At 38.8% G+C, this 26,237-nt stretch overlaps 10 non-coding genes across 10 annotated transcripts; 2 read left to right on the top strand and 8 right to left on the bottom strand.

Moving 5' to 3' along the window:
* Nucleotides 1-5,799: 5,799 nt before the first annotated feature.
* Nucleotides 5,800-5,871, top strand: TRNAQ-UUG (transfer RNA glutamine (anticodon UUG)). The gene has a single exon. It is a non-coding gene; the product is annotated as a tRNA-Gln (tRNA).
* A 10,474-nt stretch (nucleotides 5,872-16,345) lies between these two features.
* On the top strand, nucleotides 16,346-16,439 carry TRNAY-GUA (transfer RNA tyrosine (anticodon GUA)). The gene is made up of 2 exons: nucleotides 16,346-16,382; nucleotides 16,404-16,439. It is a non-coding gene; the product is annotated as a tRNA-Tyr (tRNA).
* A 539-nt stretch (nucleotides 16,440-16,978) lies between these two features.
* TRNAQ-CUG (transfer RNA glutamine (anticodon CUG)) lies at nucleotides 16,979-17,050 on the bottom strand. The gene has a single exon. It is a non-coding gene; the product is annotated as a tRNA-Gln (tRNA).
* A 92-nt stretch (nucleotides 17,051-17,142) lies between these two features.
* On the bottom strand, nucleotides 17,143-17,214 carry TRNAQ-UUG (transfer RNA glutamine (anticodon UUG)). The gene has a single exon. It is a non-coding gene; the product is annotated as a tRNA-Gln (tRNA).
* An 89-nt stretch (nucleotides 17,215-17,303) lies between these two features.
* TRNAQ-UUG (transfer RNA glutamine (anticodon UUG)) lies at nucleotides 17,304-17,375 on the bottom strand. Its single transcript has one exon. It is a non-coding gene; the product is annotated as a tRNA-Gln (tRNA).
* A 368-nt stretch (nucleotides 17,376-17,743) lies between these two features.
* TRNAQ-CUG (transfer RNA glutamine (anticodon CUG)) lies at nucleotides 17,744-17,815 on the bottom strand. Its single transcript has one exon. It is a non-coding gene; the product is annotated as a tRNA-Gln (tRNA).
* A 79-nt stretch (nucleotides 17,816-17,894) lies between these two features.
* Nucleotides 17,895-17,966, bottom strand: TRNAQ-UUG (transfer RNA glutamine (anticodon UUG)). The gene has a single exon. It is a non-coding gene; the product is annotated as a tRNA-Gln (tRNA).
* Nucleotides 17,967-18,049: 83 nt separating this feature from the next.
* Nucleotides 18,050-18,121, bottom strand: TRNAQ-UUG (transfer RNA glutamine (anticodon UUG)). The gene has a single exon. It is a non-coding gene; the product is annotated as a tRNA-Gln (tRNA).
* Nucleotides 18,122-18,204: 83 nt separating this feature from the next.
* TRNAQ-UUG (transfer RNA glutamine (anticodon UUG)) lies at nucleotides 18,205-18,276 on the bottom strand. Its single transcript has one exon. It is a non-coding gene; the product is annotated as a tRNA-Gln (tRNA).
* Nucleotides 18,277-18,368: 92 nt separating this feature from the next.
* Nucleotides 18,369-18,440, bottom strand: TRNAQ-UUG (transfer RNA glutamine (anticodon UUG)). The gene has a single exon. It is a non-coding gene; the product is annotated as a tRNA-Gln (tRNA).
* Nucleotides 18,441-26,237: the final 7,797 nt, after the last annotated feature.

Raw genomic sequence — 26,237 nt, 5'->3', positions numbered from 1 at the left:
CGTAATCTTATTATGTTTGTGTAATTCCTTTCAATCGATCAGAACGACGTTGCGCGTTGTATTACACGTGTGAACTACCGGCGAAAAAGATGACATCTGTCTTTTATAGAGAGCCGTTTGAAAATTCAGTACGTCGATTAACTTGCGTTAGATTTGTCAAAGCTGTTACTTCGAATATCTCATAGTCTTTAATATTCTATAGTTTCTAGCGAGCCCTTCTAATTGGTATAATTACGTGAACTCATTGCGAATCGTTTCTACCCACAATTCATATTTAACGAAGAAAAATCCTCACGCTAACCACTCGCAACGAACATCGCGTTTCGCATTCTCGGTTTAATCCATCATCATCGGTGGAAATCGAAGGGATGGCCAGGCCGCTCCGGGCGATAACGGGGCCGGCAACGAGGAGAGCATCACACCGCCGCGAATAGTTCATTAAAATATCCATGAATACGTAATTGTGAATGCGGTCAGAGGCAACGAAATCAGATAAATGAGCGCGTACCAATCGCGCGAAATGGAACAGTAATTCGTACAGGTTTGCACAATTAAGCCAGCCATCGAACAAAAATATTCTATTTCGCTTCCGGTGACCGCGCCATTAAAATCCTCTGTGATTACTTATCCATTTATTTACGGGAAAGCTGGAGTGACTCCCCCGGGCTCTGAATCGTTTCAATTTTCACCGTTACGGGCTGACCTGGCTGCAAATTGTCTTAATATCCTGCCGTTAATAACGTCGACCACGCATGACACGTGAAACGATCGAGCAATATGGTGGACAATTTTCCATGGCGTCGAGTTCGAAACGAAATCGAGTGAAAGAATAGAAGGTGCGTTAGTCACGGGCCATTTTGCCACCAGCCGTGACCTGTACGCGCGTTGCCTTTATTTTCCAAGCGTTAATTCACTCGAACAGTGTTCGTCCTCTCGTGCAGGAGGAAGTCGAACCCCTCGAACGAACCTTTCTTTTCTCTTTTTTATCTCTCTCTCTCTCTCTCTCTCTCTCTCTTTCTCTATGTAAGTCCTCTATCTATCTATCTATCTTTCAGTTGTGAGCGTTTTAAAATCCGGCCCGGTTCGCGGCGGTTCGGTCACGTGCCGTCACAGGGGGTGCATCATAATGCGCTCGTCACCGTGCTGTTTCGCCTCCGCTGCTCGGTTCTTCGTGTATCGAGATGCATACGTAATTAACGGGAAGCATTAACGGGAATTAACAGGCGGCTTAACGGCGCGGAAAAGTAACGTGGGAGCTGCGAGGCCGGAACACCAGCGAGCCAACCTTTTTGTTGTTTGTTTCGCTTTATTCGGGATTGTCTTTGGTAGCAATTTTTTGTCGAGTGATCGACGTTTGTAAGATTAACAGCCTGTCTTGTCTAGTCGCGCATAAATCTTGTGATTTTGTCAGCAGCTACTCAGAATGCTGCTTGCTCATTGCATGTAATATAACGTAAGATGAAATGGCATTTTCTGCGATAAGAAAAGATATTGAAGAATATTCGAGTACTGGCATGTACGCACTTTGTATTACCAAACCTCCGATTAAACAATTGACGTCAGAAGTTGTAATTTATACCACGTGTATGGCTCGATATTACGAAACAAGGAATTAATTGACGCGTGAATATTTTGACGAGTCTGTGCATTTAATGATTGAATTATTAACGTCTAACTGGAAAACGAAGTAAATTATAAATAGAATTATTAATCCTGTCTTCCTTTCCTTTCTGATATTTATTCCAGTTACAATCGATATAGTATATTCATAAATTTAAAATGCATGAATATAAATCGATTCCTTTTTGTTAATCGTACTCCTATTATTTATCAAAAATGTGTAAATCGATTTGTAGGAGTATTAAAGTCGGCTTGACTTCCAAACGCGTCAGAAAAAGTATATCGATGATGATGATGATGATGATGCATGTGTACCAGTCACGGGATGGTCAATATGCACACAGATCGCTAATGCAAGCTGCCGTCAGGCTGAAATTACCCAGGTAGAAATGATCGATCCAATTAAGCACACGACGTAACGGAAACGTATAATCGTGTCTAGAGACGGCTAAAGACGGTCGTGCGTATAATTGGTAACGTATAGTTTCGTTCCTTGCTTCTGTTAATATCATACAATGATAAAATCTTTAATAAAGTGCCTGTTACACGGCAATGAATCCTCAGGTAAGTGGCATTCAATTTAAGAACGTAATAACGTCTCGTAATACATCGACGATAAATTTCCTTTGCTTGATCTTCGAATAAATCTGCTTCGAATAGTATCGAGACGAAAAACATTGTATCGTATTAAAAGTTGATTTAAAAGTTAGCGAGCTACGGTTACGTGGCACACAAACACCTTACGATCGCTCAGAGATCTCAATTAGACGAAATAGTCGTATAACGAAGGCGTTAATTACACCGTTTGAAACTTTCTCGTGGATCTATGTGTTTTGGAAGAGATAAACCTTACTATACTTATTGCTATATTTTAGTATACTGATTTCTATATTTGTACTATACTATGTATATACGTTGTAAAATACTCGCGTAACTGTGGAAGAGAAAGGTGGTATAATTTTTGTATCGTTTCAATTTCATTTATATGAAATCCGTATCGTTGATAAAGAAGTGAAGTACAAAAAGAAAATCCAAGTTCAATTATTTTTTTGTGGAATATAATAATTTTAAAACGATCCTTGTTTTCTTTACCTAAAGTAGATAAAAAAATAGAATATTGTTTAGTATATAAAAATGCGTTTTTTATAGACAAAATATTCTAATATTACTTTATTAATTTATTTAGTTATTACTTTATTAACCACGCTATAAATGTAGTCATACAATTAATTGTAAGTAAACGAATTGAATAAGGTATAACCATTCTCAGCTATTCTTTTCTTCGCATCTCATGGACCTTCCCTCTTGATCAACCTGTCCGTAGTGCGTTCCATGCTACTTCAAACATTCTCACTACTCCATTCTTCAGCAACAATAACATCCTCTAAAAAAACCCTCTTTGAAAAAAATCCTTGCAATTGCAGACGATCGTCAGAGCGTAAAAAAGGCGTGGAAACAACGGGTCGTCGGTTCGATTCAAAGGCGTGAACTATCGGTGAAATGATCAAAATAATCGAACGTAGACGAAGGAAGCGAATGGTGGAGACGAGCACATCGTAAAGTGAATCTCATTAGCGATACCCTGATGCATAGCACGGCTACGGGGGGCATCGCTTTGATGTCGAATGAACTGCCGCCCCCTGAGGGTCATAGCACGCGGCATTATTGTTATCACGAGACGAGGCTGTTTCTAATTATCGGAAAGGAACCGGAAGTCGCAGCCTGCGACGCCCTCCTCCACTCACAGAAGAACGTTATTTGTCCTACGTTAAAGGCACGTACTCACTGGCAACCAGTTCACGACTAACGTTAGCGAACACGATACTCGATAAGATGATCACAAGCATTTTATATCCAACAAATAGTCTGTCGATGTCACAAAAATATTCGGACTTATAGAAATAATTAAAAAAATATTTAGATAATGATAGACTGTAATCTTCTGTCAAATTAAACACTTTATTTGTTTATTTATCCTAGATAATTTTTTATATTTAAGTACAAATGGAAGATGTCTACTTTTCGCGTTACAGAAATATTAAAATAAATTGTGTTTTAATAAATACCAACAGTACGCAAACAAATTACGGATTGTTGTCCGTGAACTGTTTGCGAACATCAGTGAGAACGCACCTTAAGGGAAACAAAAGGAAAAAGCAAGGCAAAGGGATCGAGGTCCGCTTTTGGTCGAGCCGTGAAGAAAGACAAAGCAAGGGGTCGATGGCCCACCTGTTCTTTCGGAACCCTTTGACGAATGACCCCTGTAGACGAGTTACACGTATTCCTCGGTCCCCTGTCATTAATCATATCGACGCCGTTGGATGATCGGTGTTAAGTGCGTTGCGTGCCACCAGGTCTCCTCGATCGCGGTTTGTTTGCCTTTCATTAATATTCGATTTCGATGCGACGATGGAGAATGAATTTCTCCCATGGATTAATTCGAGAACGAGGAAAGTGGAGTTTAAGTCGTTGATGTAGTTTTATGTTAATTTTAAAGTTAGGATTCACGAGGTGCGAGGAAAGATTGACATTTTCTCTTTATTTTGTGATGGGTTTTTCAGGATAGAATGTAGAAGATCGGATTAGCGAGATTTTGGTGTTTTTATAGGAAAACAAACTGCGACATCAGTCCGTAACAAAGTACAACATCAGGTTTAAGGATTAAATAACTCAATCTTTCACACTAATAGTTTATCTTTGTATTTAATCACGTCAAAGAAAAATACTTCTACATAGCCATCAAATGGCATCAAACACAAACAATCAACAAATCTCAACTCTTCTAAACTCGTCAATTCATTTAACGACAACATGAAAAATTATATTGTATATACGTTTTTTAAAAGTACCTTATTGGATACTAAAAAGGAAGAAATACTGAAAAAACCATAAATCCAAGCTCTCGAAGCAACTAGTGGAACGAAGGACTTTCACCTGCGTCCAAATGACATCACCTAATTTCCTCCAGAAAGTAATCAAATAATAGTACCGTCCAACATCGTCAGCGTAGCAGCAATTTCGGTTTAATCGCTCGTTCCGGAATCACCCCCGGTGACGCTTCGGAAAATAAATTTGTGAAAGTCCGCCACGAGCACATGTCACACTGATTGCACATCCGCTTCCGCCGCCGTTAGGTACGAAGACAGCGCGCCATTATAAAACCGGCCCCACGAAAGAAACATAATATTTATTGCCAGCTTCCGTTCAATTAGGGGTTGACACGGCATCGCGACGAAGGGAGAGGGTTTGCTACATCGAACCCGCTTTCATCCCCCCAAAAATTCTGTGTACCCTGTCCGACCCGCCTTTCTCTGTCGCTTGTCGATGCTTTCGAAATCTATGTTCGCTTTCACCCCCCGCTCGATGGGGTGTTCTGAATTTATATATTGTTCACCCTCTTCCGATTCGGGACGACACTCGCGAAATGGCTCAAGAGGCTTTTTTTCCTTTTCGCCCCGCGTCGAAACGGGGTTGGAAACTCGAGTGTCGAGAATGTGGCAAGGGGTTTGTAAATTACCAGTATCTCCTCTCCTCTTTTTTTTTTGTCAGTGTCTCTTGCCTTATGTTGGATAAATTGAATGAGATGATCGGAGATTTGTTTGCAGATGGCGGTGGAAGAGGCGTGTTATTTTTAATTAATTCGACTATTACAAAGTAAAAATATCTATTACCGTAATAACGACGTTTCTCGATTTAATTATATTTTTAGCTAAATCAAATAATTTTCTCTTACTCGATGGAGATAAAAAACACCTGTTATTACGGTACAAAGTTAAGTGTCTATTTCCGATAAAACTACCACTGCCACTGTACTTCAGACTAATTCTATTTATAATATCGATTGTGTAACATTTTCAGCACACTGAGTGCACATACTCTCCTGTCCTCGTCTGTTCTACAACTATATACAATACGGTTTATTGCTATTTTTCATCAAACACTATACAAACAGCGTTGAACAAAGAGGCGTATTTATTTTTAAACTTAGGAGAGCACCTCTATTACATAAGCTATATTTATATTGACATTAACTTCATATACTACGCACGCTATTTAATATTTAATAATAACAATCTACAATATGTATATATATATATCAACAAACAATAAACAATTCCATTATCGATTTATTTTTATCGATCCACTAATAAGGTGTAGTGAAGCGTACTCTTTCATAGCGGTCCCATGGTGTAATGGTTAGCACTCTGGACTTTGAATCCAGCGATCCGAGTTCAAATCTCGGTGGGACCTGAAATTCATTTTTTTTCTTTTTTCAATTCGCATTACCTGCTCTTCGCACGTTTACACTTTATACCATTTAACGACACCAATCCATTTTTTTTTTATTTTATATTTCCTATTTAAAAAATCCCGCTTACAATCTACAATCACACCAGCGCGCACAATCTACGCTCACCACTTATCTTCCTACTCGATCGTAACAACGCGAAGCGACAGAGAGATACGTATCTACATGGTGCGCAATATTGTAATGCGTTTTCGCTGTTCGATCATTTTTAATGAAACGCCAGAACGCATCTTACGTGTCGACGTGAACGTCGATCGACATATGACGCGTCTCTATATCCGCGAAATCCCCGTGCCTGACGCTTAATCCGTAATTATATAACGCGTAGCCGGCGATAATTCATTTATTATACATGTAATTCGATAATCGGACAGAGGCGTAGACCGCGCGTTATCGTTCGTTTCCACGAAGGTAGCGGTGCTTTTTCGCCTCGCGATGTCGGGCTTATCTGGAATCACCGCGTCCCGGCTACCTGGCGTGTAACTCACGGATCAAAAATGTATCCGGCCGCTAATTATCGGCTAAATTAAGCCCTACTCCGGACGTACGAAACGTTGTAAGTAATTCGCTACCGATGACAGATTACGCGTTCACAACGACGCGCCATTAAAGATTGATTAAAATTGTAGAAATTATAGGCACGCGGTCGCTTCCACGATGTTACCCGCAACGATGTACGTAGCACGATTATTTTCAGTTCTTGTTGTTTTATCTTTCAGGCTACAACGAAGTGAAAATGTAGCGGTAAATTGCCGTAGAAAATGACACGTGTTTATATGTTCGTTTTTATTGCCGTTGTTAGAGATAAGTGCGTGGTTGGAAGTGGTGAATGGCTTAGCGAATGATTACTAGATCCAGTTGATACGGATAAGGTAAGGGACAAAGTAAAGAAGACGTTCAGTGCATTATATAGATTTTCAAACAGCAACTCAATCTTTGATAGTGAAACACAGAATATTTAATCAGCTTCATTTTTCGCAGTTTTGATATCCATCGCGTTTATCCTTCGTTAAGAAGATTTTTAATTCGAAAAGAATATAAGGTTGCTTTTAACATATTTTCTGATTTTCATTTTATGTTGAAAATTCTCTGCTTCTCCAAACTCGGGGTTTCTTTTTCCAATGAAACGAGAATATGACGGAACGACGAAAAGAAGGCAAATATTATCTGTATCGAGTTTACATATCACTAAAGCGATCTATAAGAAAAATAAAATACAAAATAGAAATCCGCATTCCTAATATAATTGAAGCTAGATATTAGATTGTCCTAAAAGTTTCTTTCGTTTCACAAGTGAAATAATAGATGCTCAACATTTTTTATTTTATATTAATTCATGGATTCATGTATGATCCATTATGTAGTAATAAATGGATCAAATAATAATGGATAAATAATAATGGAGAATAAAATGGATCAAACGTAATTCATTAAATAATATAAAACAAAAAATATTGTGCATCTACTACTTCCTGATAAAACGAAAAGAACTTTTGCAACAACCTAATATAAAAGCATCAGAGCTTAAAATGCAATTTAATAAGTAAAAACTGTAGCATATTCAAGTAAAACTGAAACTATCCGTAACCGAAGCCAAAGCAAAAGATGACTATTTTCCATCATTGTAAATATCAACTACGCCAAAATTCAACGATGAAAGGTGCGAACGATTCACGCGCAATTATGTTTGCTATCCACGCAACACACGTGACCAATAATCCGACCATTCGTACGACAAACATATGTATAGCCATAACATATTCGCGTCTAACGTGGCCGGTGCTCATCAATCACAATTACAAAACGCCAACGCGAATAGTAAAATCACACAAATTACACGTTCGCCGCTCTCATCGGCCGCTCTGCTGCACGCGAGCGCATTATTACCGAGCGTTTCCCGGTATCAACATTAATCAACCAGCTGTCTATTCTATATTTCCGTCGAGGTTGTCGCATTGATTTCGATCCCCTTAAATCAGTCGTGGAAAAACGAATTTCCCGGCGCGACACGGTGTTTCGCGATTCGAACGACGCGTGAAACATTGGATTGCGAGTTCATCGTAATTTATCGACAGCACGTGTTTTATGGGTTTTCGTTCACGCGGCGCTTGCACAGTGCGTAAACAGCGGTTTCAAGTTTCCACAGAGGCAGCTTCTTGCTAGGAAAGCAGATTTTTTCATTGCTATTCATACGCCTCTGTAAGTAACTGTTTTTGTGGCTTGCGATTCAATTTCGTCTTTTCGTTTCTCGAAATTCTTCGGGCAAAGTTGCACTCGATATCATTCTACTTTCTTACAATCTCTGAATTTTTATACACAAATTTCACACTCGTTTCAATGTATACAAGTTTGTAGAAAGATCGTCGTATAAAATTAGGAAACGAAAAATTACACGTATCAAGGAAGATCATCAAAGAACGTATCAGGGTTAGTGTAATTTTGGATAGAACTTTGAGGCGAAGAATTTTGGAAAAGAAGTTTATTATGAAATAAAAGTTGTTTCCATCTCTACATCCTAACAACATGTTCGAGGATAAATATTAAATGGAGTTGATAATCCATGAAAAGCATTTATTCGTTAAATCTAAATAAACGTACATCTTTTCCTATGTATATCGTTGATTCCTTGAAGCTTTCTTTCTTCTTTGATAGTTGCTCAAAAATTATTTTTTCGTTCTTTTTTGAAAACTTTCAAGCTGCCCCCAATACAAGAACAGATAGTTCGTCAACTTGTCCCAATTGCACCGATCCAAATCCACAGGTGTCGAACAAATTTTAGATTCCAGTACAAACAGTGAACGACGATCCGTTATGATAATTACAGTCTGCGATGAGCAATCGAGGATAAATGGTCCGAATAAGCGATCATCGTTCGTTAATCCCTGGAAAATGGCCGATTTCGCGAATCAGATTTCCTGGGACGACGAAGGATAAGGAAAACGGAGGGCCCAGACTACGACGTTCCCGTACGATCGTTACAGCAAGTTCATCAAGATGTGACAACGCCACCGTGAAACTGTCGCACGCTCGTAAAATACTTTCTCAATTTAAATTTCACCGAGACGATCCCTTGGAAGTTTCCGGTTAACGAGCGGAACCGCCCTAACTCAGTTGGACGATAAAATACCGGCCTCGTAATGACGGAACGTGTAATCGAGAATCACACGAGCCATCGTCCGTAACACTTCGCCCGCGGAATTGCACCTCGTCCGCGGATAGACTATCCAGACAGGGCAGACGGTATCAAGAATCTTGCCACACCGTCGTCAACCGATTCTAGAGATCGTTTTGTACCAAGATCTTTCGAATCTTATAGTATAATTTTATTTCTGAACCTGCTGATAGTGATTTCTTGATGGTGATGGTTTTATCTAAGTTTACAGGATTCAACTACTTCTCTGCATTAATGTAATCGTACTTTATTTTCGTTATATTTCGGTTTCATTGAATGCAGATTTGTTTAAGTTTTAATATACTTTTCTATATTTTTCTGAATATATGGGCGAATTTTTCATACGAGATTTGTTAGGAAGATATATAACCCAATATAAGTCTGCAGCTATAAAATTGTCGATTTATCGTTAGTTAGATTTTGAACAAAATCGTGAAAGATGTTTCATTTTTATTATATTCCACTGCCATTGAATCACTACATCAAGCTTTAAAATTCTAATAGAATATGGAACGAATTTGGAACAGGAATTCGCGAAGCTTTCACCAGATTAAAACACCGGCGAACTACTTCTATTGTTGTCTTTGAAATAAACTGTTCTCATACTGTTATAGAAAATAGAAAAGATTCCACCAACTATTCGAGAAACCACGTTGATCGATGTGAGCGTAGAATATGAAATAAAACAGTTATTAATTCCACGCTAGTATTGCTATCGTATTTAGTTACACATTCCGATACGTTATCGTTTATCGCGTGTAAAATTTCGACGTACCAATCACGCTAAAAAAATAAGCAAAACTTATCAATACATCCATCCATTATGAAAGAAATTAAACGATTCCTGTCGCCATAGCATTTTCTAATTGAACGTCCAACACGCCTGTGTCGCTTTTATTCCAAAAGTAAGTAAGTACTCGATAAATCCGTCGCATTGAAAATGTTTTCCAGCCAACTGAAAAAGCCCTGCTACGCGTCGTATATAAGCCACGGCGAAGTTACTTTATGCTCCGATTTAAGGAATACGCGGCGTGCTCATAAACCATAAAAGATTCCAGTCATAACTCGAACGGTATCGCATTTTATTTAATTGCCCCGCGGCTCTTACACGGCCCTAAAGGAAAACAGGCAGCGGAGAACTTGCGTGCATAATATTATTTATTACCAAAGAAGCTGTTAAAGTTTAACGCCTGCCGCGCGAAATTAAACGCGATAAAATGTTTGTTATCCAATCGTATCGCGCCTCTAACGTCTCCTCAATGTCACGCTTGTTCCGCCTCGCTATCTCTCGCGGATAAGACGCGACTTTACAACCGCGAAGAAGCTTTCGGCGTTCGCCCTACCGAGCGCACGACGATCAGTCGAAGACGCTTCGATCAGTTAACGCGACTGCTCGTGACTGATAAAGCCGACACGTCGAGAGTACAGCCTTCTTAATGCACGTTCGATTTAATTTTATTCGTTAAAACGTACTATATTGTATTTTTGATATAGATACGACTGGTACAGTCTACGAGCGTTTACAATTGAAGACCATAAGAGACGAACACGATATATACTAAGTTTCTATGCATTTATGGGATATTTAAAAATGCAAGAATCTACGTAACATGCGCAGGTGTAAATAATATTTCAAGCGAGGTAGTTGTTGGAATGGTTAATGGATGGGATAAATTTGTATTGAAAGAATAAAGGAGAAGATGTGATTTATCGCATTCTTTGTCTGTAATCTTCGGTTACGACCCATTGGGCACTTCAACAGTAACAAATTGATACGAAGTGAGAAAAATTGGTTTCCAATTTTCGTGATCTTCATTCGTGTTTCTTATTTAATTAGGAATATATTAAGATACATATAAATCCTTTTGATACATATCGGAAGTGAAATTTTGAAAAAATGACTTGGTCAAAACGTTGATTAAATTAAAAGACCAATACAACGCATTAAGTCGTTCAACGAGATTTATAACTCCAGCTCAACGCTCGAATAAAACCCCTGTCACCGAAAAAAACGCAAGAAGACATCGACGTCTTGGGTTAAGAAAACTTTGCATATTTTTAATAGTCGCAGGCATCTCGAGCCAATTTCCCGTTTCACCATAAAACCCCAAACGCTCGAGATTTATGGCCACCGCGTCAATTATAATCCGTTTCATTCGGAAACCTTCTTCGTTTCGACAAACCTAACCCTTCGCGACTCTGCTGCACACCCTCGAACTTATATCGTAAAAGAAGAACGATATTAGACGTTCTCCCTCGTCTTCCCTCTCTCGAACCTACCCGCTTGGCAAGCTGAGATGGAGCCTGGCTTTGGGGAACGTTTAAATAAGACGCGAAATTTTTTATACGGGTAAAAAGCGCGTGGCACGACGAGGAAGGCACAGCGAGTTTGTTCGTAAAACGTATCCCGCCGGATGGGCCAGAAATGGCCCCTCTACCGTATCGAATGATTACCACCGAGGAACGTACAACGTCGCGATTTAACTGCCCCTTAAAAATTGTTTGTCTACGCGGCGTTTTAACAACGCGATCCCCGTATACGATCTCTCGTTTCGTTCGTCCCTCGTCGATGTTCTCCGTTTCGCGACGTTTAAGGTAGATTTTAATGTATGCGCGGGAAACGACGCCGGTGGATGCCTTTGATGAGCGAGCGTTTAAAACGCGAATATTTGGAAGTAGGGTAAAAAGGGAGAAGATATAGTGTTAGGAAATTGAGTCGTAAATGGTACGGTTTTGCAAATGGTTGCTTGGAAGTGAGAGGGTTCGATGAATAGGGTGGCTTGTTGGTAGTAATTGTTAATGGTTTTGGAAAGAGTGGAGTCTTCTTTTAGAAGAAATTGGATCTAGGGAATGGTGATGTTTTAATTAATATCGGTAAGTAAAGATTATCGTTGGGGATGAAGGGTAATAATCGTATTGCGGGTATTTATACAATTTTCTATTTTTATGAATATAATTGAGGGAGCGTAGCTTAAATAAAGATTTGTTTCGCTTAACGAATAGTTAAATAACGAATAGTTAAATAACGACTAGTTTATTCTGGATAGTTTACGGATTTATCGCTATTACGTGAATTTTCTGCATTTCTACATCTTTAACTTTCCCAAAGGTGTTTCAAAATTCGTGGTCTGACGGTGATTCTCAAAGACACGGATTATTTATTTAAAAAATTGAGATAAAATACGACAGTAGTTTGGTTGTTTCGTCTGTGAAAATCATCACTAGAAAATTTGATTGTATAGCGTAATTGAATAATTATTGATTTACATTTTTCTACAAGAAATAGTATTTTCCAAGCAATCCCATCGACGGCGTTAGTTTAGGACTTAAAATGTATGTCAACGAGTTACGTTTCATCGTGGGATTAAAATAAAACAAGACTGATAAAGTTTCAGTAATTGGTTCTGGAGTGATACAGAGTTTCCTAATCTGCTTATAACAATACACTCGTTATCAAACAAGGCATCTGGAAAATATTATTTCCAAAAAACAATCCAATAAGTAATACATTATATCATACATTTTAAATTTAATACAAATATTTTATCTACAAAATAGTTTCTCTGAAATCTTTCGTTCTATTTCTCAGAGCATATTATTCCTTATTTTCATGTTTCTGTATTCTCGTATGTGCTTCTTTCTATTTATTTAACGAAAGTCTTGGACTTTTCACAAAACCCATCTCAAAACTGGGTTAAGAATCTTTCTCCTTAGTAACAGAGGAGAGCACGAAAATACAGTACGAAATATATGGAAATGCTATCAGTTAGATAAGCGATTTTATTTAAAAAAAAAAAGAAGAAGCATCGCTTACGTTCGTTTCTCGATTGCGTATCGTAAATTCGATAAGCTCGGTCCCAATCTCCTTGGTTTTCGTCACTGCGCATAAAAATTCCCTACGTCAGCAGTACTATCGTCTAAATAGCCGAATTCGTTGCTTCTAGGTCAATGTGGACATTCTTGACCGAAATGCAAAAACAAAAAATCAACGAATCGAACGAAGCGTCGTACGAGAAGCGTCTGATTCTTCGTGTCTGGCCATGACCTGGAAAAATCTACTTGCTTCAGTTCCGCAAGGAAATGGGATTGCGATGGAATTGGAAGTTTTAGGGGAAATGGGACCTAGATTTTTGATACGTCGGAAAAATTGTGCTGGTTCATTTTCTTTCAAATGTTAACCTTAATTCAAAAGCTATTGCTGTTTCTCAAATTACTTTTTGTATTTTTCCTTTTCGCTCTTCTTCGATATCAAGTGACCTAAAATCTAAGTACGAGGTTGTAGATTTTACATTTTATTTTATCTGTATGTTATATTATTTTCTTTTATTATTATTTCACTGTACTACATCTCAGTAATTTATTTATAACCGCATTTTACCTTAATTACATATTTTCAGAGTAGGTTGCGCGTTATCTAAAAATTTTTAAATTACTCTGAGTGCATCTAAGTAATTAAATAACTAAAGTTATTACTTGACTCATTTTAGATTAGTTTTTAATTAGCAGATAAGTATTCAATTAATTTATATAACACCCTTCAGACTAGTTTTTCAATTTTCTATCCAAGTCAAAAATTGTAAATTGTTTCTCTGCCAAACAATCAGAATTCCGCCGGTAGATTCCGCGATTCATTGAAACATACCTAGAAATAAAAAAGAAGGAGAAGGAGCCTGGAATTTTTTTTTCATATCCAAAAGCCTTCGTTTTCTCTCTAAACTCCCAGCTAATTTAATAATTTGTCGCGAAAGAAAAAAAAAAGAAAAAAGAAAGGAAATACGATCGCAACGTACAACAAGCTTCTTTACACCGTGAAAACTGTCTCTGCAAATACGTGGCCCACGGGAGGTCCCTCATTAAACATTCGTCTCTCGTTAAAGCAGAACGCGATCTAGCTCCTTAATTCGGCGATGAGGAGTAATTAAGCGACGCGACGAACAGCGCAGCTGTGAACACGAGATGGAGAACACAGAGAGACGTCGAGGTACTTTGTTTCGCAGTAAACCGGGTTTAATGACTTCATGTAAAAATACCCCATCGACTTTACGATATAGCTTCTCCCCTGCGCCTCTTCCCTACCTTTCCATCGTGTTCCTCTTCCGATGCTTTCGTTCCATGTTCCCCGTGATCTTCTATACTTCTCCTCGCAGGGTGAGTTTTCGGCTACGACCATAATTTTATAGTTTTATGTAAACTGTATCGAGCCATGAAACACGCGGCGCTCTACGATGGCTTGATGGTGATTGGCGTGCAGCACGAGATAGAGAGAGGATTTCTACGGGGTATAAAATTTTCACGACGTTCAGTCTCGGCCGCCTTTGACACGCAATTCTTTTTCGTCCGCTGCCTCGAGACGTCGTAAATAAGTGATAACTGGATCGCGGCACGGCGGAACGCGTCGTCAGCGATCGTCGGCCTCAGTTTCGACGTTGTCCTGCTTTGGATATCGGAATTTCGGTGGTGGCTTTTCGACGATGTTGTTGATAGGCGAAGTTAGTAGTCTCTGTTGGCGAAGAAAGGCTCGAAAACGAAACTTTCTACGAGAAATATGAGTAAAATCGTATCTGTCTTGGCCGAATGATCTTCCTAGAAGTCAATTGAATAGATGCATTTGGAAGAAGTATAAGGTAATATCGATTTATATTGGAAGAAGAAGACACAAGAATTAAATTCCTTACGTCCAGAACAGATGAAATTACGTCTATTTCAGTTGAATAAAGTTATTGGGAGATGACTGAGCAATTTATTCAGTTTCACGTTCCCTGATAATTAACAGTTTGAAGGTGGAGCAGGAAAGTGGAAATATAGAGTAACATTGATTCATATTGGAAAAGAAAGGGTACAAAATGAAGCTCTTTCTTGGTTGAATAAAGTTATTGGAAGGTAATGGAGCGATTTATGTAGCTTTACACCCCGTAATAGTTGAGAATTTGAGAATGGAGCGCGAAAGTGGATCTATAGAGTAATATTAATTTCTTCTAGCAAAAAGAAAATCCAAGAGAAAGATTTCTGATAGCCAGAACAGTTAGAGTGGTGTATTTCATAATCTTTGGATATTTAGTCGAATAAAGTTAGTGTTACGTCGGGCGACACTATACCTAGCCCAGGCCACACACTGCGGGCCAGACGGGAACCAGATGTCCGCTCATCCTTGCTGCATACCCTCAATAGTCTTAAGGACCCATCATAAATCCCAGTAATTTGCTAGCTACGGTCCTTGAGACCCAACAAATATCTTTTTTCCCAATCATTTTCTAAAGACTATTGTCTACTACGGCTTGACAAGGGAAAGTTAGTTTCTTCTCACGTACGATGCTTCCTACTAGCAACTTTCTATCGAGGGCGGCTAAGACCCTTCCTAGTCCACCAACCTTCGTTTATCCAATCAGAAGCAATGTATACTGCCCTCACTTTCCTGACCAAAAATGTCATGAACAAATCCGATGGGCTCGTGCGCTAGACATACCCATCGCCAGCTTTCCTCCGACACAGCATCGTCGCCCAACTTACTTCTTCTGCGACATCAGAAAAGTCAAGTCAACATGTCAGTAACGGGTTAAGCAACTATAACAAAACTCTAAGAGCCTTGCTCTATCCTCAACGAACATTGTGCCAGTGTATCGCGTCTCTATACGCTAACTCATTGTCGACGATATATATTATAAGCAACGGTGTAACTTAAGTGGAAGAAATATATAATTTATAATTCTGTGAACCACAGTGTTATACTAACTGAATCACCCCTATTATCTTAACGGAAATCAGGGGATCGATCAACTCGTGGTGTCGATTATTATAATCGTAACGGGAATTTACGACTCTCGTTGACGTCTCTCCTCGCGATTGCGTCTCCCCGCGATTGGTTGAAAATATAGTTAGTATGGAGTAACTGAACGATTTATCCAATTCCAGGTCCCTTAGTAATTGCTAATTAGGAGCAGAGTATAAGGGTGAAGTACGCTCTGACGTTCAAATTACGCACGAAGGCTTGGCATGACGCAACACTTCGTTTGTAACGTAGGTCAGGTAGTTCTACATATAGATCTTCCTTTGACCTAATTCTACTTTCGCTTTACGTGATGGATAAAATGTCAGAATTTATGAAAAATATTGGATTCTTATAAGTGAAAATGTATAACGAGGTAAATATTATTGTTATTGTTTAATAAATAATTAATTTATTGAAGACTAATAATTCCAGGATAATACCTTACGTTATATGTAAAAAATTAGAAGTGGACCTCAAGCCTTCGATAGCTCAGTTGGTAGAGCGGTGGACTGTAGTTGGAAAGTAAAAGAGCGGACATCCATAGGTCGCTGGTTCGAATCCGGCTCGAAGGAATTTTTTATTTTGTGAATTATAATTTTGCATTAAATATTTGCATATAGATATCCACTTGTAATTTTTTATATATATTTGTTAATATTATTGATAAACTATTAAAGGTATTGTACAATTTTGCGCAAAGACTTATCTGGTCATAAATACAGTTATGAAATAGAAAATCAATAAGAAGAAAAATTTACTGTGAAAACTTAATTGAATAAAATATGTAGATTAAATTATAAGTTAATTCAAAACGATTCGCTATATAAACAGAATTGAATCAGATCTAAAGAAATTTGATTTATCGTAAAGCTTCCTATTTTCAACTAGATTATTTTTAGTAATATGTGTTTATATATATAATATATGTTCCTCTTGCTGAATATCACTTCTATAAATATTTGAATAAAAAAAAACATTAGTTTGTCACACAATCACATGTTTTGTTGTTAGAATCATTGAAAAAATTATGAGAAATATTTGTGGAACATTGATCAATTAAATAATTATGATTTTTCTATTAATACGAAAAAAAAGCGATTGCAAAAAAAGCAGGTCCCACCGAGATTTGAACTCGGATCGCTGGATTCAGAGTCCAGAGTGATAACCATTACACCATGAGACCGCTTGAAAGGGGTAGTTTTTCTCACCCCTATCGAGCCCTTGAAAAATATTCCGCTATTATAGTAAAAATGATTTAGAAAAAAGATTTTTCTCAGGTTCCACCGAGATTTGAACTCGGATCGCTGGATTCAAAGTCCAGAGTGCTAACCATTACACCATGGAACCGGTTGGTTAACGATTTATATATATATGTATTCTATCTACAGAAACATATCCTATATAAATATATCGGCGTAATCAAAAGAAAACTACTTAGGTTCCACCGAGATTTGAACTCGGATCGCTGGATTCAAAGTCCAGAGTGCTAACCATTACACCATGGAACCTCACATGCGATCGATTTTTTAATATTACATCGTATTGAACTTTTTTTCATTTCAAATGTTAATATTTTTATAAAATTTAAGATTATATATTTCGTACTAAAATTTGAAATAATAATGTAAATGTTGTTTCTATCTCAATATTGTATTGGTTACTTATTTTATAAAGATCTTCTCACCGTTATGTAGTTTGTTAGGAAGATTTAATAACTTATATAAAACTTCATCTTATACGTCCATAGTCTAACAATGGGAGCTTCAAAAACTATAACTTTCATGTGAAACCTGTTGCACGAGCAAAATATAAAAATTCTTAGACTTTAATATTAATAACTTATTGTTTAAAATTTTCAAGATGTAAAAAATATTGAAGGTCCCACCGAGATTTGAACTCGGATCGCTGGATTCAGAGTCCAGAGTGCTGACCATTACACCATGGAACCCTCTATTTAAGCAATTTTCAGTCTACTTTCTTCTTGTACTAACATTTTTTCAAAATTGCAATAAATGATGCAAAAACGTAGGTTCCACCGAGACTTGAACTCGGATCGCTGGATTCAAAGTCCAGAGTGCTTACCATTACACCATGGAACCAGTTGTTGAAACAGTATTTATTTAAATTTTTTAATTGATAAATTATTTATCAATATTTAAATGATTTTTTGAACCAAAAACAAAGGTTCCACCGAGACTTGAACTCGGATCGCTGGATTCAAAGTCCAGAGTGCTTACCATTACACCATGGAACCAGTTGTTGGATTAGTATATATTTAAATTTTTTAATTAATAAATTATTTATCAATATTTAAATGATTTTTTGAACCAAAAACAAAGGTTCCACCGAGACTTGAACTCGGATCGCTGGATTCAAAGTCCAGAGTGCTTACCATTACACCATGGAACCTGTTGTTTAATTAACTTTTTACGCCTCCTATTGTTGTTGAAACATTTGTTTAACTTTATAATAAATTATTGCAACGGTAAATGCAAAAGTATAGGTTCCACCGAGACTTGAACTCGGATCGCTGGATTCAAAGTCCAGAGTGCTCACCATTACACCATGGAACCTCTTGTTAGTAATATTCTTGCCAATAAATGACAATTATCAAAATCGCATTCGATATTCCCAGCTGTCACGTAGGTCACGATTAGCAAGAAATCCGCGTGTCTTATCGGGGCTTTAATTCTTCTGCTATGCGCATTTTACTTATCTACCATAATCCTCCACTTCCTTTTTCAGTTATTATCAGCATTTTTTCCCAACAAACCAAACTCACACACACGCACACAATGAAAATCACAGAAATAAAACGCGTCTACCTAAAACATAAAAATCATCAAATTACCAGCCTTTAAATCGTTCTTCAACTTGCTCCAATCCTCCACCCTCGCCAATGTACCAATCAATTCCACAATGACATTCAACAATCTCGATCGACGAACAAGCCAGCAATCCTCCCTACTTTCCGAGTCGTTCGTCTCAGCCCGGAAACCACTTGAATTAATTTCCAGTCAAAGCATATTCTCTGTTCGGACGGCGCGACGCGTTCTCCTGCTTGACGTCCAATCAGGTCGAGCAACCCCATAGCCGCGGATACCCAGGCTCTGTTTGACCCTCGATCGGCCCGCGACAGCTCCGATTCCATTTCTCTGTTATACTTTCGTTCACAATGGCTCTTCTTACGGTTCGCTGATCCTTGACTGACAGCATCCCAGGCAGGCGGCACGTTCGTTCTAGGTGCGGTCCTGTCAACCTCGGATGACAGCCGACAGAGCAAGTGTTATTGTTCAGTCGGATTTTCGGGCCACGGGGATGATTCAGCCACCGTTCACGCGGACACGCTCGATGCATTTAATTAATTTGATAATTGGGCGCCGCGCTTAAGCACGCGGCGCCTGGAACAGAGAGGAATGTAAATCTATGGGGCGATTTATCACGCTGCGCTTGCAAGAGATTTTTGTTATTTCATTGCGATGGTTAGACTGCGAATGTTTATGCATTTTCATACTTTTAGGGATGCAGCTCGAGAGACGAAGCTTTAAGGGAGATTTGTTCCATCGACTAAATATCGTAGTAAACGCTTTATCTTGAGTATTTCGTATACTTTTGCGTGGTAAGATGCATTTTATACTTTACGTTTTTGAAATAATAAGCGGATAAACATTCGCAGTCTGGCGGTGGTATTAGCGGAGAAAGAAAGGAAAGAGAGTTTCGTTTAAACACGAGGCGCTTGGAACCGGGACGTCTAGCTTATGGGTCAATTTATAAGAGAAAGATTGTGCCAGATTTTCGTTACTTCTTTGTGATCGTATTTTTGAAAACAAAGACAAAAGGGAATTTTAAACGTACATTATTATATTATAACTAGTAGTCAGGAGCAAGGCTCACAACATGGTAAAATTGAATTATGAAAAGCGATCTATATTCTGATTTATCGTCGAACGGAAATTAAGCAGCTTTACGAAGATAACCCCTGTTGTAGTCCCGTAATTCCATGATCTAGTTAAAAGTGCACTTGCAGAATTTTATAATATAACAAATACTTTGTTAAAAAAGTATTGTATTGAACAGTAATTAGATTTCGTTAGAGTATTCTCTGGGTTTTCTGAACAGAAGCAAACATAGAGAAGAGTCTCTTTCGCTATGAACCATTCGATAATAAAATAAAACCGCTAGGAAAATTGCAAAGAAGGGAAAATGGGAACTTCGTTTTTCTGTCGAAAACGTGGATCTGCAATATCGAAATTTTAGGATAATAATCAAAAGTTGAAAGGATTCGTAGAATTCTCATATTTGCAGCGTAACACGAGTTCTAAATTACGCATCGCGGAGGGCCCTTTTGCTAGGGGGAATTTCGCAAGAATTTCTTTGCCTCTTATCGAGTAAGCAAGCTGCTTTCCTTCGGAGACCCGATGTTCCACCGAGCATGAAATAAGTGTACACACGCGGAGGAAAGGGACGATAAAGCGAATTTCGAAGGGAACAAGACACGAAGGAAGCGGTCGTTCTCGAAAACGCGGATCCTCCCCGTCCAATCGAATCCGCAGATAAAAAGAATCTGTCCCCGTTGTAAAACCATAAAGGTGTAATCGTGATCGTACAAGGGAAAGGAAGTAAAGAAAACAGCGCGATATATGTTCGCCATTTGTGCAGACAGGATTTACAACTTTGCGCAACAGTGCAAACAGAATGACGTTTAACGCTCGTTATTTAAACAGGATGGATATCTTTGATGTTTGTCGCAGGATATTGACACGAAAATTTACCGAGAAATTACGCTTCGATATCGATTACGAGATTAAGTATCGATTCGTGTTTTGGTTATTACATTATCAGTATCGTATACTGCCAAGAAAACGTTTTAAAGTTATTACTTATTACTGAAGAGTACACGGAGAAAATATGAGTCCATCTTTGATTCTATGACTTTTTATCGGTTGTTGGGAAAAGAAGCATTTCAATGTGAAATAGTTGAGAAGATCTATAACTTGATAAATTAAAGGATATAAAGATTGTAAAAGTAGATGACATATCTATGTGTACTGTTTTCTAAGAAACGAATGATATTTGTTTAGTTGTTATGTTAGTGTAATTTAATTAACAATAGTCTATATTACTATTACTAATGTATTATATTTTTTAAGTGTACCGAAAGACAAATGTCTATATTTATGAAACACATATTTAATTCCACAACGAAGTGCAAAGATAATTTTGTTATGAAAGTGGTTGACAATAAATCGGATTTTTAAATTATTCTGTAGAATACGAGAAATGTGACTTGTCATATTTTTCATCCTTGTGTTCTTCGTTTATTTGATAAGAATCTAAGTTCCATTTCTCTAATCATATTCATAAAACTCTGAATTCCTGGCAATATCAATAATTACCAATACATTCCCCGCCCTATTTCCCTGAATTTAAAAACTTGAAGTCGTAGTTTTCCTAGACTTCGACAAAATTCACTTACTTTTCCAATTTCGCCACGAAATATGTTACTTCTCTTGACTTTCCCAATTTCACGAAAAAGTGGAATTTCCAACCACTTTCCACCGTATCGTCAAAAAAGTGGCATTCCCAATTTCATCACGAGACGTGTATCACTGGGTCATCAGTTTCCGCGGAACCATTCACCAAAAACCTGGCGACAAACGTGCACCAAAGTACACTCGCTTTGCGGCTTCTTTTCTAATTAATGCGCGACTAGCGTCAATCATTGACCTCTGTGCCTCGCACGGAATAAAATATTCGACCACGCGTCGTCCCGAGGCACAATGCAGGAAGTGCTCGGTAGCGTGGCGCATCCCGTTGCACAAAAGCCGCGTGCAACCGGTGCAGTTGCTCTCCCTTTTACCCTCTTCTTGCCGTATCCTTGTCCCTCTTCGAAAGCTAAACAGAGAGATGCCCCGGCGGCGCGTTTCTCCCGCTAATGAATTCCTCTTTATGCCAGCGAGTAATTGGTACCTCGCATTATTCTCAATCAGCGAGGCTGTCCTCGCGACGTAGTAAGGATCGCGAGCTAGGGAGCGACTGAGTCGAAAGAATCACCGTTTCGTGGCAAAGAATGAGAGAGTCGAAGAAGAGACACCGCGAATGATAGGGACAAAGGAAAGCAGAAATGCAGTGAAAAAAAAAGGGAAACGTGGAAAGACGCTGTGAAAGTTAAGGAAAGAGGGAGGAAAGGAGAAAACTCTGCACGGGAGTTAAGGGAAAAAGGAGGAGAGGAAACGATGCGAAGGGGTCGAGAGCGAAAAAGGAAGAGAAAAAATATACGGGGTGATCCATGTAACTGTTTCAAAGCGTAACTTTATTCTTAATGTGGTCTGAGACGTAATACGCTACTCTTGTGCTTATGCTGGTTAACGAAAGTATTCAGAATACTTACAGCGCATAAAAAAGTTTAAAACCGATACTTGCGTGGAATTGTACAAGTGGAATTTGTGTTAGACATTGTTTTCTGTACCAAATCCATACGTCTATTATAGGATATACATAATTATGTTATACATTCATTTCTCTCGTCAATTGTAATCCAAGTTTTTTAAAATTATAGCGTCTTTTTTCGTTTTATTCTTTAAATTTTCTTCTGGCTGTCACTGTACCGTAGAAAGATTTTATGAAGACATTATGTATGTTATACGAAACCTTTGGAAATTTTATTATCGCTGTAATAAGCTAAACATATCATCATTATGTTAGTAAAGTTTGAAATCAATCCGTAAATATATATATAAAATAGTATTATTTATTGAATGGCGAGAGGGTTCGATCTACATAAAAAAATATTCATTTCAGCATTTAAGAAGTAATACGATTATTGTTGTAAAGAATCTATAATCCTACAAATGTTACAGTCTTTGAAACTTGCAGTCTTTCAAACGTTCGTCTTCTTCCTTTGAAATTTTTCTTTAAGTGCGTTAATAACGGAGTTACGTCTGAAACAATTCTGTAGATCACCCTGTAGAGAGGAGTGAAAGAGGGAGAGCGAACGGAGGAGAAGGAACGCGGGAAAACCACACAGAAAAGTGCATCAGCGGAGGAAGAGATTCGCTGATTTACGAGCGGCAGTTGCTGGGAGGGCATTAATATTCGTGACGGAATATTAAACCGCGAGCGTCAATGGGCAGAGCTTCAAAGAGATTTTCCGGCCGCGCAGGGAAAAGTCGAGAGATAGAAGGCGGGTGGCAGATCAACGTTCCTGCAAGATTATGAGATTCTCGTTAAGTGCCACGTGTAAAGAGTTCTTTCATACGCAGCCTCGACCCTGCCTGCATCATCGTTCTGCTCCTCGTCGTTATCCACGATAACGTCCGAGTTCGTAAAAAATAAATCGTCGCATAAAACGACACACAGAGATATATCGATTTATCGTTGATTTTATTTTTCACGTCGGAATTTTTTGGACTGTCAGAGACATGCGAAGGTATGGGTTTTTCACGCGATGGATTTTATATCTTGCCGGAGATATCGCGGGTATTTATTCCATAATTCGGTTGGTTCAACATTTCCCTGGGAATTCGGTTGGATCGGGGGGTCGAAATTAATTCGAGCATTTTTCGACGCTGTCCCTCTTGATAACGTTTTATTACGTGTCACGCGATATTGGCGCTTTTTATTATTGTTTCCTTTCCGCGGGCTGATGAATAGAAAGCATGACGGAAAATAATTTTGCTTGCTGAGTGGAAAATTCGATTCGATGACGAGACTAATTGCACGTGAAATGGAAAATGAACGCATTACGATCCATTCGATTTGCAATATTATGTGCCGATATCGAACTATAACAGGCAAATCGATCCTCTTTTATCAAATATACTTAATTATAGGCAAATGGCCAAGCAGGCCATAGAAAAAATAACTCGACCATCTACAATCTACAGAGAAATTCTGTAACATATTGATTATACAGTAATGAAATAGTTGCTATCTATACAAAATCTTATAGCGTACTGTTTATACTCATTGTAATAATTTTTCTGTCTGATCCTAATTCGGTAACCGGTACCTGTATTCATTAATTAACTAGCATTGTTAAATCATGGGGTGATTTCAACGGTTGAAAAACTCTTCGCTAAACATCAATTACTTATCGCAGAAGCAAGAATTCCATCGTGAAACGTCGAAATCTCGCCTGGAGCGTTGCAACGTCCCGGATTCGAACAAGGACATTAATGAGGTAAGGCCGTCAGAGAGGGTAGTCCTGGTAATAATGAGGAACATTTTTATAACGAGGATCACCATCGCGAAATCATCTCCTGGGAAAAAAGGGAGAAAACGGAAGGAGGCTGCAGCACGACATTTCTCTATCCAACATCATCCTCCATTCTCCGTCGTCGTCGTCGTCGTCGTCGTCGACGTCGTCGTTGTCGCGGGGAGACTTAATTATCTAATTAATTAACCTCAATCAGAACGATGAGTAATTTCTCGGTTCGCTGGCGCCTTTGCCAACGTCGAGACTTTCTTGTCACGCCGACTGTGGCCCCGAATTACGGATGAGTTCACGGCAAATCGATTATGTCCCGATGCTATTGCCCGCCTCTATTTAGGCGCAGCATCCACAGGATCCACAATCCTCCGGCGTTATCCTGTTTTCCCTGGCCGACCAATTTGCTCCTGCCAAGCCAGCCCTCATCCCACCGATCCGTTCTCTATATCTGTTCGCCTTTATCTTCGCCTCTTACACGCCGATCGCGCGATAACTCGCTCGTGAAACGACCAGACGACGCGAGTTTGTTTTACCGGGGGTTCTCTCGCCTGAAAATTGCGTTTGCTCCCCGTGCAACGTTCTCGACATGCTCTGTTCCAAAGGAAGGCAACCCGCTCGAACGAATCTTTGCCAGAGTTTGGCAAAGTTAAGGTATTATAAATTTTGTGGGGATTTTTATTCGAAGAAGTAATAGATTGTAGTTTGGATGTAAAATTAATATCTACGAATGGAGTCGGGGAGGAAATTAAAAGTTGCGAAATAGGAAAAGGGAATTTTATAACAGTTCATAAATTAAACTTTATAAATTGGAAAGAAGAGAAAAGTGATTACGTTACCAACGTCATACTTTTAAATGCATTTTAGAATAAAGCATAAGTCGTATGATATATCGTGAGCATAGATTGCAATAAGTAAAAAGGAGATCATTTATTATTTAAAAAATTCAACACTGGCCTAGGAGAAAGAAGAAGGATACGATAAATCACTTCAACTTCGAAGGTCGAAACAGACAAGTGTTACACGAAAATTGTTCGTTAATATACAGCCTTGTGAACAATAAAAATCCGATCTGTAGTTTAAAGAATCAACTTCCAGGACGTAGAAAGGCGCCATAAAGATCTCTGAAAATTTTTCCCACAAATATTAATTTCATCAACTGCCTACTATTTTCATAATCGAAAAGCACAGTCGCTAATAAGAGCAGCTAGATGCAATCCCCAATTCCAAATCGTTCAACCCAATCAGCCACCCTCTTGGAAATAACAACACCGCCCCGAAGATGCTGGAATTCCTACTGGCAAGCATAGTCCAGGATCCGGTGCCGACAAAAGCGATCCACTCCCTTGGTATCAGTGTAACTGACGTTTTTGACGCGTCAAGTGGATCCAGCCACGGCTAGAGTTTCGTTTAACACACACAGGCACGCCAAACTGAGATACTCGTCGATCCATATCGGCTACTGTTTTACATAAACATCGACTCGTCAGCGACAGGGGCGGAAATCGCAAGCGGAAGGGTGGCAAAAGGGGAACGGTGATTCGTCTAAGTGATCTCAAGTGTTTTCGCAGTTGACTCGCGGCGTGTTTGCACGGCGAACGAAGCTTTTTAAGGTTGGTTTAACCCTGGCCCCGGGCCCCATTTTCGAAGCTAACTACGTATTTAGTTAGTCAACCCCGAGGCCGCGAGGCGCGATGGGAAACGACAAGTGGCGTTTTCCCTCTTCGAACGGTGGACGATTGTCGTGCCATCGCCACCGTCTTTCATGTGCTAATTCCTGTTTATTTAATCGAATGCTGACGTCGATCGCCCCGGGATTAATTTCTAATATGCTTTAACGTGACCCGACTAGATTGTTTGGACAAACGCGTTTGTCTAGCGTTTAGGTGGACGAGAGATTTGTTGGCGTTGTGGATGATCTCTTTCCAAGGATGGAGAAGCGTGGAGATCGTACGAAAGTGGGGAATACGGGAAAAAGAATAAAACTATTTTTGTCAATTTGCTGACTTTTATGTCACTCGATGACTAGTTTAAATATTACGGTCGAAGAAGGAAATAATATGACAGATTCGAAGATACATGTTAGCCTCGTAAGGAGAGATGATAAATCCACGATGTTTTGCATTAGGTATTAATTCTTACGTTAAGTAGATTGATACGA

The sequence above is a fragment of the Bombus flavifrons genome, chromosome 6, assembly GCF_040668555.2.
Source record: "Bombus flavifrons isolate JBK064 chromosome 6, iyBomFlav1_principal, whole genome shotgun sequence".
NCBI classification, from domain to species: Eukaryota; Metazoa; Arthropoda; class Insecta; order Hymenoptera; family Apidae; genus Bombus; species Bombus flavifrons.
This window is presented reverse-complemented; position numbering and strand designations above follow the sequence as displayed.